Source organism: Ochotona princeps, chromosome 26 (genome assembly GCF_030435755.1).
Source record: "Ochotona princeps isolate mOchPri1 chromosome 26, mOchPri1.hap1, whole genome shotgun sequence".
Lineage (NCBI taxonomy): Eukaryota > Metazoa > Chordata > Mammalia > Lagomorpha > Ochotonidae > Ochotona > Ochotona princeps.
The window spans coordinates 6,890,729-6,905,035 of NC_080857.1; positions in this window are offsets into that span (position 1 = coordinate 6,890,729).

The window sequence follows — 14,307 nt, forward strand, 5'->3', positions numbered from 1 at the left end:
TCAAGGCGAGGACTTTAGCAGCTAGACCACGCCGCCGGGCCCAGCTGGGCCACATTCTTTCCTCCACTGCAGAGGGACGTGGCTGGGGACTCCCAGGGGGATCAGGTGGGATCATTCTTATGCCAAGGAGCAGGTCTGAGCTAGTCCTGTGTCTAGCAGGACAGTGGGGTCAGCTTGCAGCCTGGGGGCTGCAGCAGGACACCCCAGTAAGCACCCAACACAGTCTCAGGCCACTCACGCCAGCATCCCATGTACTAGGGATGCGAGAAGCCAAGCCCCCAATCCCGGTTTACTTTGCCCTGCCACGGGCTACCAATACTTCTAAGCGATGACCATGCTCTGAGCTCTGGCGAGGAGCGCTCCGTGGCTAGGCGGCTTCCAGCTTGCATGGTGGATGGAGTCGTGTGCTTAGCCATTGGCCCAAGCCACCCTGAGCCGGAGCAGAGAAGGGTGCTCCTATATGGCTGGGACTGGCACGGGCAGGACTTGAGCCCAGCTCTGTCTACCCCTGACTTGCCCTGCATGGTTGACAAGCTCTTTTCCAGGCCCAAGCTTCCCTTGCAGCTTTTGTTGCACGGCAGCGCCCCCTGGCGCACAGACACATTGTTCACGAGAAGAAGAAAAATCTAACAGAGACAGGAGGCCAGGGAGCTGGGAGAGAGAGGAAGCAGGAAGAGGAGAGAACAGCAAAGAACCCTAGACACACCAGGGGTCCTGCAGGGTACAAAGGTAGCACCTAGGGGACAAGTGTTTCAGAAAATGTGTGCAGGGCCCAGGTGGATTTAAACCCTGCTGGGCCCCACAAGGCCGTGCAGCCATCCAGAGTCCCAGCACTTGGGCCGTCCTCCACTGCTTTCCCAGGCCACAAACAGGCAGCTGAATGGGAAGTGGGGTGCTAGGATTAGAACTGGTGTTCATATGGGATCTTTGCATGTGCAAGCTGAGGGCTTTAGCTGCTAGGTTACCGCACTGGGCCCCTTGTTGTCATTTTTTAGATGTGATTAACGTGAAAATGATGTCCAAACAGACGAACCTGACCTCATGCAGGCCCCACTGCAGCCCCGAAACAGGAAAGTCTGTGATGCTGAAGTTCACTCCATCATCATCTGGGAAGGGCATGGGGGTGTGGTGGCTCCAATGGGGGTAATGATTATGGGAAAATGAGTTTCCATGAAAATTTTCCTGCATTAGAAAGAGCCAAGACCCGAGGTGGGGGAGGGTGAAATGTGAGGCCTCTGAATTACAGAAGATGCTGTCCTTACGTTTCCCTTTCCCTGGCTACAAGAAAGAGGGACAGTGGCTGGTGGCCCTATAGGCTAATCGCCCACCACCATGCAGCACCAGCATTGCATGGGCACTGGTTCTAATCCCAGCAGCCCCACTTCCCATCCAGCTCCCTGCTTGTGGCCTGGGAGAGTAGTGGAGGATGGCTCAAGTCCTTGGGTCCCTGCAGCCATGTGGTTCCTGGCTTCTGGCTCTGCTCGGCTCTGCTCTGGTTGTTGTGGCCATTTGGGGAACATACAAGTATACCGAAGACCTCTCTCTTTCTCCTTTTCTATGTAAATCTTTCTTTCAGATAAACATAGAATAAGTCTTAAAACCTGAAAGCGAGAGGGCCATGCCTGGAGGCCTGCCTGCAAACGACAGTGACAGGCAGTGAGGCGGAGCAGTGAGGAGGGTGTCCTGGCGGCACTGCTGAGTTGGCTCCTCTGATTCCGTGACTCAGCACTTTCTATCTTTCTGGAAGAGCGGACAACCTTGACCTCAGTCTGGGGCTTCTCCAGGATCAGTAGGGGAAACCAGGGCTGGGTCCTGGGCTGGCTACGGGGCTGCTGGGATCCCGATGCAGTCCCTGGAACTTCCCTCTGACTGCATGCCTTTCTTCAGGGGCACAGCCCAGGCCGGGAGGTGTGGGTCCCCCACAGCCCTGGAGGCCTGACTGGGCTGACACTCAGCAGGTGGCCTCTTGGACATGCCGGGGATGGTGGGGTGGGGAACAGGGGGTTGCACATCAGAGCCCACAGGAAGTGTGAAACCCAAACAGGAACTGCTCTTCTGTCCTTGGTAGGTTGTAAAAAACCAGATGGGGCATCCTCGCTTATGCAGAGCCAACACCTGCGCCTTTGCAAAACCCTGGTCAAGAGGCTGACCCAAGGGTACAAGGCCAGGGCTGCTTCCAGCAGGTCATGTCCGGTCATCCAAGTGCTGGCATAAGTCCAGCAGAGCAAGGGGACAGGAGGCATGAGCACCGGGCAGTGCACAAATGAGCAACACACCCCAGCAGACACACTTAGCTTTGTCAGCAATCAAAGCGATGGGAACAGTAGGTGCCTTTTGGGTGGGCATATCCATCGGGTTGTAACAACGCCACAGTCCCACGCAAAGCTCCCACGCAAGGAGTGGAGCCTGCATGTGGCTGCAGGGCAGAGGAATCCCAGGAGAGTGACAGGACACACCTGGGCAGCTTCTGTGTGGGGCTGTAGGTTAGAAAACAGTAAGATGTCTCAAGGTTCCGCCGGTCATGGCAAGGAGCTGTAAAGCAATGCACATGCAGGCACATGAAGGCAGAGAACAGTGGAGCCTGCAGGTCACTCGGTCGGGGGAAAAGGAGGAATAAGAGGACAAATGGGCAAGCCCAGCACTGCTGGTCCTGGCCAGGGGGCAGCTCCTGCTCCTGCGATCTCCCTGTCCGTGGAGAATTACACCAGTGATGGATTTTGTGTTTAAATTAGTCAATGTAGTCAGGGTGCAGGGGATACAAATCCTTACCCTGTGACTAGGGAGAAAGCTGGCATGGTAATAAATACTTGGCTCCCAGCAACTCCATGTCCAGGTGTCTTAGCCCAAAGAAACACCCAGGCGCCTGTGCTGTGGGGCGGCGGATTAAGCTCCACTTGCGATGTCAACACTTTACATCAAAGTGCCATGGTGAGTCCCAGCTCCCTGCTAATGTGCCTGGGAAAAGAACAGAAGAGGTTTCAAGGACTTAGTCCCCTGCCGGTCATGTGACAAATCCAGATGGGGCTCCTGGCTCCTGGCTCCTGGCTCCTGGCTCCTGGCTCTTGGCTTCAGCTAGCCCAGCCCTGGCCATCACAGCCATCTGGGGCATGAACCAGTAGATGGATAGAAGATCTCTGTCTGTCTGTCTTTCACCCCTTCTCTCTGTTATTCGACCATTCAGATAATGAGATTCATTGAATGGGTAAACCTCACAGGATAAAGCCAAACCCGGCAATGGTATTTAGCCTTAGCTGGGAAGGGGCTTGCATGCCCTAGTGTAATGTGGTGAAGCTGGGGAACAGGACGTGAAGTGCAGTAAGCCAGGTGCAGACGTACCTGAGGTCCCTGAAGCAAGGGAGACCTTCATCTTTGTTATGTGCGTGCGGGTACTTCAAAAAGACTGTGGCAGAAGTGGAACTAAAGAGAGGTGTCTTTTGCCATCTCCCTCCCCCAGTGCAAATTGAAATCTGCACAATTTGTTCATAGTATCTCCTGTCCAGACACTTTGAAGGTCGCTCCTATTTTACTGCGAGAAAAGAACAAGAAGGAATCATAAATTTGCACAAAGCCTTGGGCTAAATGCTCAGCACTAAATGGGTCTGCCAATGCACAGAACATTCTGTGACCAGGAAGCGACACTGTGAGACAGGGCTACCTCCCATGGAGGGAGCGTCCATCCTGTGGCCTCGGACGCGCTGTTCAGGATCAGGCAAGACCAAACCCAATGCTGAGTGTGCACACGTGTGTGTGTGCACGTGTGCGATGTCTGTTTTCACTCCCTGCAGTCAGGGACCCAGAAAGTGCCAGCGAAGGTTTGTTTCCTGGCTGAATAAAGATACATGGGGGGTGGCGATGCTGGGGTGACATTCAGAGCATCTAGATGTTTGACCCACACGGGCCATGCAACAGATCTGCAGTCATTCTTTGAAACCATGAAGATATGCATTGGAAGCCACTGTGAGCTATTCAAAGCAGTGGATGCAATTGTTCAAAACCAATGTAAATTCCGTAAAACTCTAAGTACAAACCAGCCCATGCGGGGTCCAGGACAGAGCCAGCGCTGCCAGCTCCAGGGGGATTTAACAGAGGAGGGGAGGAAAGAAACTGAAGTCATGGCGTTCCTGTGACAGGCAAGGAGGTTGAGGCTGGAATCCTCACCCCGGGGGCTGTCTCAGGGTGTCCAGTGTGCCTGTGTCGCCACGGCCAGGCTGACCGTTAGGGACTTGTGTCCAGCCCTGCTCTGAGCCTGCCTGTCCCCAGGCACCTGTTGTGTGAGCATCCCTGGAGAACACATGCCTCCCACCCCCGGTGTGATGAATGGCTGCTCCGAAGCCCTGGCTGCGGCTGTCCCCGCGGCGACCCGATTGTACAGCTGAGCAGTCTCCCAGTCCAGGAGCCTGCCCAGAGCCGCTGGAAGACACACAGCCTGTGGCTTGCATGTCACCAGCCTGCTGACACTGCCCAGGCGCCGTGCTTTGGGAAACAAAGCAAAATGAGAACTTCTAACAATTTATAGACTTAGTCTTTGAGAGCAAACTCGGGTTTACATGAGCACTGAGAAGTGTAGTTTCTGTAAACGCACTAGCCGGTGCCTGCCCTGCCCCGTACCCGCTCATCGGCAGTATGTCTGCTTCAAGTCCCCAGCCAAGACCCACAGCAACTGTTGCCCACAGTCTGAGGCTCCAAGTCGTCTCCTTTAAAGAAATACACAGCGTACTTGTACATTTTTTAAAAAAAGTATTAAAAAGAGAGAAAGGGAAGAGCAAGTTTTTATCAGCAGGTTCACTTCCCAAATGCCCACGTAGGCCTGGGCCTGGGCCAGGCTGAGGCTGGGGATGGTCACTCCATCCGGGTCTCCCTCCTGGGTGGACAGTCCTTGAGACATCACCTGCCGTCCTCAGAGTGGGCATGAGCAGGAGCCATGAGCCCAGGCTCTCTAAGTACCTGTCCCCAGAAAGCTTGCCAAGAGTCGGAAAGGATCATTCGTGCCCTCCTCCCTTCTGTCCTGCTTCCAGCTAGAGATGACCTTTTTTTTTTTTTTTTTTAAAAAAAGACATTTAAAAATTTTTATTGGAAAGTCAAGTATACAGAGGAAGAGAGACAGAGACAAAGATCTTCTGTCCATTGATTCACTCTCCAAGTGTCTACGATGGCTGGAGCTGCACTGATCCAAAGTCAGGAGCCTGGAGCCTCTCCCAAGTGGGTGCAGGGTCCCAGGGCTTTCCCAGGTCACAAGCAGAGAGCTGGATGAGTAGCAGGGCTGCCAGGATTAGACCTGGTGCCCATATGGGATCCAGGCACGTACAAGGTGCCTTTAAAATAGAAAAATTAGCCAACTGAAGAAAGCGAGAGTTAAAAGCAATCTAGAGAGTTGTTGTTGCTGGCACAGTGTTTGAGTCACAGCAACACAGGGAGGAAGAGATGAGATGTGGACTTCCTGCTGACTCCCTGACCGCACCTGCCTAGCCCCCTCTGCCATGGAACCCTCGTGCCGTGCTAGGCCAAGACACACATCACACTGGCCCAGAGACCACAGCAGAAGCCCGTGCCTCTGGACACATGTCCAGTGGCGGGTATTCCTCATTATGGTGTGCGCAGAGTGGCCTCATCACCCTAAAGGGATGCTTTCAAATTAAAACAAAAAGTGAAAACAGTATATTTGTCAATATTTCTTTTTTGAAAAACAGGTAGGGGCCAGCACTGTGGAGTAGTGGGCTAAACTTCTCCTTACCCCTGCCGGTAGCCTATATGGGTGCTGATTTGTGTTCCAGCTCCCTGCTTCCATCCACCTTCTCATGGCCTGGGAAAACAGTAAAAGGATGACCCAGAAGAAGCTCCTGGCTCCTGGCTTTGGATTGACTCAGCTCTGGCTGTTGAGGCCATTCGGAGAGTGAACCAGTGGATGGGAGATATCTCTCTCTCTCTCTCCATTCTATCAAATAAATAAAATAAGTCTTGAAAAAACAAAGTGAGGGAGAGAACATGGGTTTGAATTTGCTGGGATGAAGTGGCACGAGGAGCAGGAGGAAGCTCTCCCAGTTGCCCTTTCCATGTGGACATTGGTACCCTGCAGGTGCACAATCCTTCAGAGCACCAACACACAACATCAAAATCAGAGTCATTTATTTCCCCACTTTGCCATAACTCAAACTGAACCCCCCCAGGCTCATGATGCAACAAGATGTAGGCAGAACCACTTGTGGACAGAGCTCCCCATGTGACCTCCACACAGAGAGGGCAGTGGGCGCATGCCCCTAGCCTGGGCTCCTGCACCCGTCTGGCCTGTGTCCGGCCCACTTGTCCCAGCCCTCCATCTGCCTCTCCAGACAAACAGGCTGCCTTCTCCCCTCCTGCCAACAGAGCAGCCTAATTACGTGACAAGTGTTAATTGCCTGTGACTGGGCATTAGTTGGAGTCACGCCTAGCAAGCCTTACCCGTAATTATCCGTGCTTGCTGCTCCAGGATTTAATTGTGCTTTGGCCTGGAACAGAGAGCCGCATGGGCTGACCGAGGCTATGGAGCCTGCAGAGGTCTGCTCCTCAGGGGGCAGCTGGCACAGGTGTTGGCACAGGTGCTCCGGACCACCTCCCAAGTCCTGGGGGTTTCCCCAGTGAACAGCAGGAGACTTTGGGCAAAGGACCCTGCATTTCTCCAGCCACTGCCCCACACAGGGCAGAACCAGTCACTGGCAAATGTGTCAGCTCCTGGAATCCTTGCAGTCCCAGGGGAAGATGGGTGGTTGTTCCACACAGGAGGAAGCAGGCTCTGAGAGACCCTGGTTGGCCAAGCACTTGGCAGGGAGCTTGGTCTGTTGTGGTTATGTGGAGCAATGGTCTAAGTGGTATTTTTCACTCTGACCTTGAACTTGTGTGTTTTTCCTTCTCCAAAGCACCCACAGAGAGATTGCATTTCAGTCTCACATTCCTTTAAGAAGACAAAAGCCTGGATGGGGGCGATACCCACATAGCCAAGGCTCCCTGTGACTTGTCAGCAAAGAGGGAGGAAGCATGGCCCCGACATTGACCAGCCCTGTTGCAGTGCTGGCCTCCTGGTTCTGAGGCCTTGGCCGGGCCACTGCATGTAACTCGGTGCTTAGGGGGTCAAATGACACCAACGTTCACCGTGGGGGGCCTGGCCTGGGATACACCTTTATTTATTTATTTATTTTTAATTTTATTTTTATTACAAAGTCAGATATACTGAGAGGAGGAGAGATAGAGAGGAAGTGGAGCTGCCGGGATTAGAACCAGCAGCCATATGGGATCAAGGCGAGGACCTTAGCCACTAGGCCACGCTGCCGAGCCCAGAGACACCTTTAGTTTTGCAAGACTTTCTTCTTGGAGCCGATGTCAGGCCCACGGGCCATGTCAGCCGCGAAATCATTTGGTCTGGCCTTGCCAAGGTAACCACAGGGGAGTCGAAATCCAATAAATCTGTCATGCTGGCTTTTAGGTTGACATTTTGTAAAAAAAAAAAAAAAATTATTTTTATTGAATAAGACTTTCATTGGCCCGGCGGCATGGCCTAGTGGCTAAAGTCCTTGCCTTGAAAGCCCCGGGATCCCATGTGGGCGCCAGTTCTAATCCCTGCAGCTCCACTTCCTATCCAGCTCCCTGCTTGTGGCCTGGGAAAGCAGTCGAGGATGGCCCAAAGCTTTGGGACCCTGCACCTGTGTGGGAGACCCGGAAGAGGTTCCTGGTTCCTGGCTTTGGATCGGCACAGCACCGGCCGTTGCGGTCACTTGGGGAGTGAGTCATTAGGTGGAAGATCTTCCTCTCTGTTTCTCCTCCTCTCTGTATATCTGACTTTGTAACAAAAATAAATATATCTTAAAAAAAAAAAAAAAAGAAAAAGACTTCCAGAGAGAGAAGGAGAGACAGAGAAAAGGGTCTTCGATCCACTGGTTCACTCTCCAAATGGTCATAACAGCTAGAGCTAAACCCGTCTGAAGCCAGGAGCCAGGAGCTTCTTCTGGGTCTTCCATGCAGGTGCAGGGTTCCAAGGCTTTGGGCCATCCTCTACTGCTCTCCCAGGCTGTAAGAAGTGAGTTGGGTGGGAAGACGAACAGCCAGGACACAAACCAGTGCCCATATGGGATCCCGGGGCATAGAAGGCAAGGATTTAGTCACTAGGCTACTGTGCTGGGCCCCTCTAATTGGGTCTTTTTTTTTTTTTTTTTAAAGATTTTATTATTATTGGAAAGCCGGATATACAGAAAGGAGGAGAGGCAGAGAGGAAGATCTTCCGTCCGATGATTCACTCCACAAGTGAGCCGCAACGGGCTGGTGTGCGCCAATCCGATGCCGGGAACCAGGAACCTCTTCCGGGTCTCCCGCGCAGGTGCAGGGTCCCAAAGCTTTGGGCCATCCTCGACTGCTTTCCCAGGCCACAAGCAGGGAGCTGGATGGGAAGTGGAGCTTCCAGGATTAGAACCGGCGTCCATATGGCATCCCGGCGCGTTCAAGGCGAGGACTTTTAGCCGCTAGGCCACGCCGCCGGGCCCTCTCATTGGGTCTTGATGGCAGGTGCAGGTGCCTCTCTGGAGGGGCTGTACCCCAAGCAGTGACTACACTAACTTGAGAGTCGGGGCAGCGGGCTGAGGTGTCCACCCCTCTGTTTACACCTGTGGCTCTCTCACTGTGTCAATGACAGGTCATGGTCATTTTCTACAGGTGATTGTAGGAAGCCACTGCTAGGGTTCATTGTGTCACCTGGCCACATACATACCATCCGCCACCAAAATGCAAAACCAACACTGACCGCTCGGTTCAGTTGCTGTTACCGCAGGCGCACATCAGCCACGGCCATGATCAACCAAGTTAACAGGAGGACGCCAAGTTTCTGAGCAACCAACTTGCATATCCTCAATAAACAAGAGCTATTGGGACTACTAACAAGCCCTGCAGGAGAGGACTTAAATTAAGGGCCAGTGGTGGGTGGGTGGGAGGAGGGGCCAGGGCAGTTTTCTGTCCAGACCGCATGCACTGTTCTCCCCAGACAACTGTACCTTCCTGCCCTCCAACCTCTGGCCCTGGCAGCTTTGTCCCTCATAGACAAGTCCGGGGCTCCAGAGCTGGCCTGGGGCATGGGAGAGCCTGCGTCTACGAGGCTCCAAGCCGCTGCACCTGCCCGTCAGTGGGGACTCCAGCTCTCCTGCAGGAGTGGGAGGGGTCAGAGTGAGCCGAGGCAGTGGTGGCCCTAATCAGAGGTGGGAGAGGTCAGAGGCTCCTCAGGGAGCCAAGGGGGCCAGGGGTGCAGCCGTGCTGCTGGGTGAAGAGCCGAAGCTTGCCTGAACCCCCGGACTGCACAGCCCGGTGCCTGCAGCAAGCATCAAGACCCTAGGGAGTGTCTGTGACTCCAGCAGCTCCAGCTGTCTCTCAGCAGCTGCAGATGCTCCTCATGTGTGATTTCCAACTCTCCCTGGGGACGCATCTCGACTGGGCTTGAAAGCAAAACAGCAGAGCCCAGTGGAGTTGTTCTGATCTGTGACAGCTGTGGACCCCGCCCCCACCCCAAGGCTTCAAAGGAGCTCCCCTCCCTCTCAAATGGAGTTGCCAGGGACATTGGAAAAATTCAGATGTAGCTGCAGAGACGTCCATGTTCTGTATGTTTCTGCTGCAAAACCACATTCTTGGCATGCTTGAGACCCTCACTGGCGTCCATATCCCGGAGGCAGGTGCTCGGACCAGGTGTAGCAGCCTCCACCCTAAGCTTCAAGGGACCTTGACATGGTGGTGGCCATGGGAGGGCAGTCATCTTTGGGGGGCAGCTGCCAGTGAATCCAGCTGACGCAGAAGGAAGCAGAGGCAAGGGAAGGGAAAGGCATCTAGGTTAGGGGTGGGTGGGCACTCGGTCTAGTTAAAACACTGTTTAGGAAGCTTGCTTCCTGGGTGTGGCCCCTGACCCAGCTTCCTGACTGGCAGTGCTGATGGCTCAGTTGAGTTCCGGGCCCAGTGGGAGACCTCCCTGCTCCAGCCCAGCCCGGCCCAGTCACTGCAGGTGTTTGAGCGAGTACACCAGCCCCAGCACCGGCCCAGGCACAGGTCCCAGCTGCACACCCAAGGAGGGAAGTACGCCAAGGTCAGCTCATCCCCAAGGGGAAGAACCTGCTCAGCAGTGGCCATGGCTGCCCCGTCCACCTGGCCACCATTCAGTGCTTACTGTTCACCACTGACATACAGGTGCCACGTGCCCGAATCTCACTTTTCCCCGCTTGGGCGTGGTAGGGTCGCTGGAAATGGGCGTGGTAGGGCAGTGCTGTTCTGCACAAGGACTCCTTGGAACTTCCACAATGACCACATATTTGTTTATTCCAGGACCCAGGAATACAACACAATCGCTTCTCGGCCTTTTGGCTAAGATCAAATGTAGAAATACAACAAAAGCCGGAAACTGCTCGTCTGGTGTGACCTCCATGGGGGGCGGCTCTCCCTCTGCTTCCAGAGCTTGCCATGCGTGCCTGGGAGGAAGCAGCCCCCAGAAGATGACTTCTCAGCCACTCAAGGGTCCCTGGAGGAGTGGTGCTTCCCCCACACTGCGCTGCATGTTCCACAAGGAGGGATATCATTCTAATCATTGGGGGAGGACCCCAGTGCTTCAAAGTGCGTTTAGGTCCAATTTGAAGGCTAAACCCCAGCGTGGCCTCTTGTTCACCTTCTGGAGAGAGGTCATTTCCTGCTGGGTGGCTGGCTGGTGGAGTACTTGTCCCCAAGAGCCAGACACCAACCAGCCGGCAACGGAACGCACACCTGCTTCTTCTCACACTGACGGAGAGCCATTAGCGCTCAGCAGGACTGCCCTGCCACTGCCAAAACCATACTTGCAAAGAGGGAATTTCAACTGAACTTGAACTGTGGTTATGCGGCAGGGTGGAGGAACCCACCATGGGGGAGGTGGGGGGAGAATCCCAGATTCTATGTAATTACAACACAATGTAATTAAGGAATAAATTTAATAAAATAAAGTGAATATCAAACAAACAAACAAACAAACAAAAAGCCACTGGAAGGTTCTAGTCAAAATGGGAAACAGAAGACTCAAGCCAGACTGACTTGGTAAGCCAGTTTCTTTTACAACCAGAGTCCAAACCCATAGCTATGTGACGACAAAGCTGTGTTTGATCACAATTGTAACTCCTTGGAGGACTCTGGGCTCTCCAGCGTAGCGTGCTTGCTGGCGAAGCTGGAGAATTGAGCATGAGGAGTTCCGGGGCCCACGGCCTGCGCAGAGGGCTCTATCAAAGCAAGCAATAAGCAAAACACAAACTCCAACCCTAGGTGTGCCAGGCTGCAGCAGCAAGGCACAACACATCCTCACCAACAGTTCAGGAGGGAGGGTGGTTCGGTCTCAACTCAGACAACCAGGAGGGAGAGGAAAGAAGCTGGGGCCATGGGCCCGACGCGATAGCCTAGTGGCTGAAGGATCCTATATGGGCACCAGTTCTTTTTCTTTCTTTCTTTGTTTTTTAAATTTTATTGGGAAGTCAGATTTACAGAGGAGAGACAGACTAGATCCTCCATTCGCTGATTCACTCCACAAGTGGCCACGGAGGTTTTGTTCAATAAGCATCTGAGTCTTCAGTAAGCATAAGTCTAAAGAAAGAGAAATCTTAAAATTATCTATGGGGAACAGTCTTGTGACATAATGAGGTAAGCCACTACCCGTGATACTGACATTACATCCAGGCACTTGTTTGTGCGCTGGCTGCCCCTTGTGCCCAGCTCCCTGTTATGTGCCTGGGAAAGAAAGACAGACTGGCCAGTTTGAGCCCCCGCACCCACATGGGAGACCCACATGAAGCTCCTGGCTGAGCTTGGCCCAGCCCCAGCTGTTACAGCCATTTGGAAAGGTGACCCCGTGGATGAAGGTCTCCGTTTCTCCTTCTCTTTGGGACTCTGCCTTTCCAATAAAAACCTTTAAAAAGGAAAGTCTTCCAATGAACACCTACAGACAAGGTGTAGGAGCTCTGGCGACACGCCTGTGTGTGCATGGCGACATGCATGTGGCACATGCAGTGTATCTGTGATGTGCGTGTGTGCAGCATGCCTGTGTATGTGACTATATGTGTCTCCGAATCCACTGCACCGGGAAGGTAGCTGCCTTTAGCACTCCTGCGTACCCTGCATGAGGTCCACAAGTTTCTGGGGCCTGGGACTAGGCGGCAGCCCCTCAGAACCCCTGCAGCGGATAGCCAGAAAATACTGAAACAAACCCAACTCAGGACTTGAGTAGACCAGAGGAAAATAATCCCGGAAATGCTTTGTCAAACTACTTCCAGGGCCAAGAACATGCACCGCCTGGACACAGCTTTAGACACAGCGCAGCGCGGGCTGGGCGGCCACGCCGGCAGGGAGTCTGGTAGCACACAGGGATGAGGCTGTGCTGTTTCCACTCTAAGTGCACAACCTGGCTTCCATCATGCTCCAGAAATGTTCCCAAGCTAGAAGGGAGAGAGCTTTCAAGCGCGTTCAGCAGACCAGACTTGCATGATCCTGCTCCAGATCCCACGGCTCCCAGGTCAGAGCAGGGGCTGAGCCCCCCACGGAGGAGCCGGGTCGGAATCTGGCTGGCCAGGAAGTAGAAACTTCTGCCTTTTTGGATTCAGACCAAGTTCAGAGGAAGCTCTAACACACCAAGATGACCTTTACATCTCCCCTTAACGCACCCATTGAACACTGCACTCAAACTTGTAAAGGATTTATAGGGTGTGTAGGTCAAGTAAAGCCCTGGAAATCATGTCAGTATGAGAGATCCTGCAATTGGCATTTGGCAGAGTGGTGAAGATGCCACTTGGGAGGCCCTTACCCCGTACCAGGGTGCTTGGTTCAAGGCCAGCTCCACCTGCTTCCAGTGCCAGCTTCCTGCTAATGCACCCCCTGGGTGGCAGCAGGAGATGGATTAAGTAGTTGGGTCCCTGCCACCCACATGGGAGACATGGACCAAGAGCGTCCATGAGTGATGCAGGAAATAGATCTGTCTGCCTTTTGAATAAATTTCCCAGTAGGAAACACTCTCCTTGTATGGCCCAGGATCTACATATAAGGGAGGTCTTCAAAGAATTTGTGAAAAGCATGTATTATGAAAACTGCGTATATTTCAAAACATATTTCGCAGGCCCAGTGTGACAGCTCAGTGGCTAATCCTCACATTGCTACCACTGGGGATCCCATGGCCTACTGGCTAAATCCTCACCTTGCATTCGCTGGGATTCCATATGGGTGCTGGTTCGTGTCCCAGGTGCTCTATTTCCCATCAAACTCCCTGCCTGTGGCCTGGAAAAGCAGTAGAGGACGGCCCAAGGCCTTGGGACCCTGCACCTGCGTGGGAGACCCAGAAGTTCCTTGTTCCTGGCTTTGGACTGGCTCAGGTCTGGCTGTTGCGGCCACTTGGGGAGTGAACCAGTGGATAGAAGATCTTTCTCTATGTCTTTCCTTCTCTGTAAATCTTCCTTTTAGTAAAAATAAAACTTCCAAAAAATAACAGAAACAGGTCGCTAAAAGGCATCTGACTCCTAAGCAGTGTCTATGGAGTTACAGAGGAAAGAGGCCAACGAGAGAATCCAAGGAAGCAGCCCGGTGGGGGAGTGGGGGGACACGCGGGACAAGGACAGGGAGGCGGCAGTCACCCTGGAGGGCCGATCTCCAGCCACATCAGCGTGGCTCCAGGAGCTACTGCCCCAAGCACTGGGGGCTGTAGGCCACAGAGGTGTTGCTTTGAGCCCCGTTGCTCTCAAAAGCCTGACCACCAACGCCCCCAAAGCCAGCCTGGCCGTGTAAGGGTTGGCACTGCCTGGCTGATGCCCAAGAGGTTATTCCCCAAGCACCCAAGCTCTTGAGCCCCAGATGCTTTATGCCTTGTCAAAGTGAAGAACCATGAGGGCCCAATGTCCTGGACGGACCAGCTGTGCACCTCCAATGAGGCACCTCCATTTCCAGCCTCGGAGCTCCCAGCTCAGGTTGGGGTCACCTCATGTTCGGCTCCTCCAGTGCGCAAAGAAGTGTGTCTGGAAATGATGTGTTTAATGGCGAGGGACAAGCATAATGTAAACAAAGAGAAATGCAGTTTATTTAAAAGGCAGATTTACAGAAAGAGAAGAAGAAACAGAAAGTTTATTTATGCATTTGCAGGGTTCAGGCCTCTACCATGTAAAACGCAAACCGCCACCTGCTGAGCTAAATTTATATAAAAGCCAAATGGATTATCAAAAGAGCAGACTTATTATTACTCTAAGTACAATTAGCTGCCCTGATTATTAACCCATAAACAGTATGACCTGAAATCCAGGAAGCTATGTACACAGGTGAACC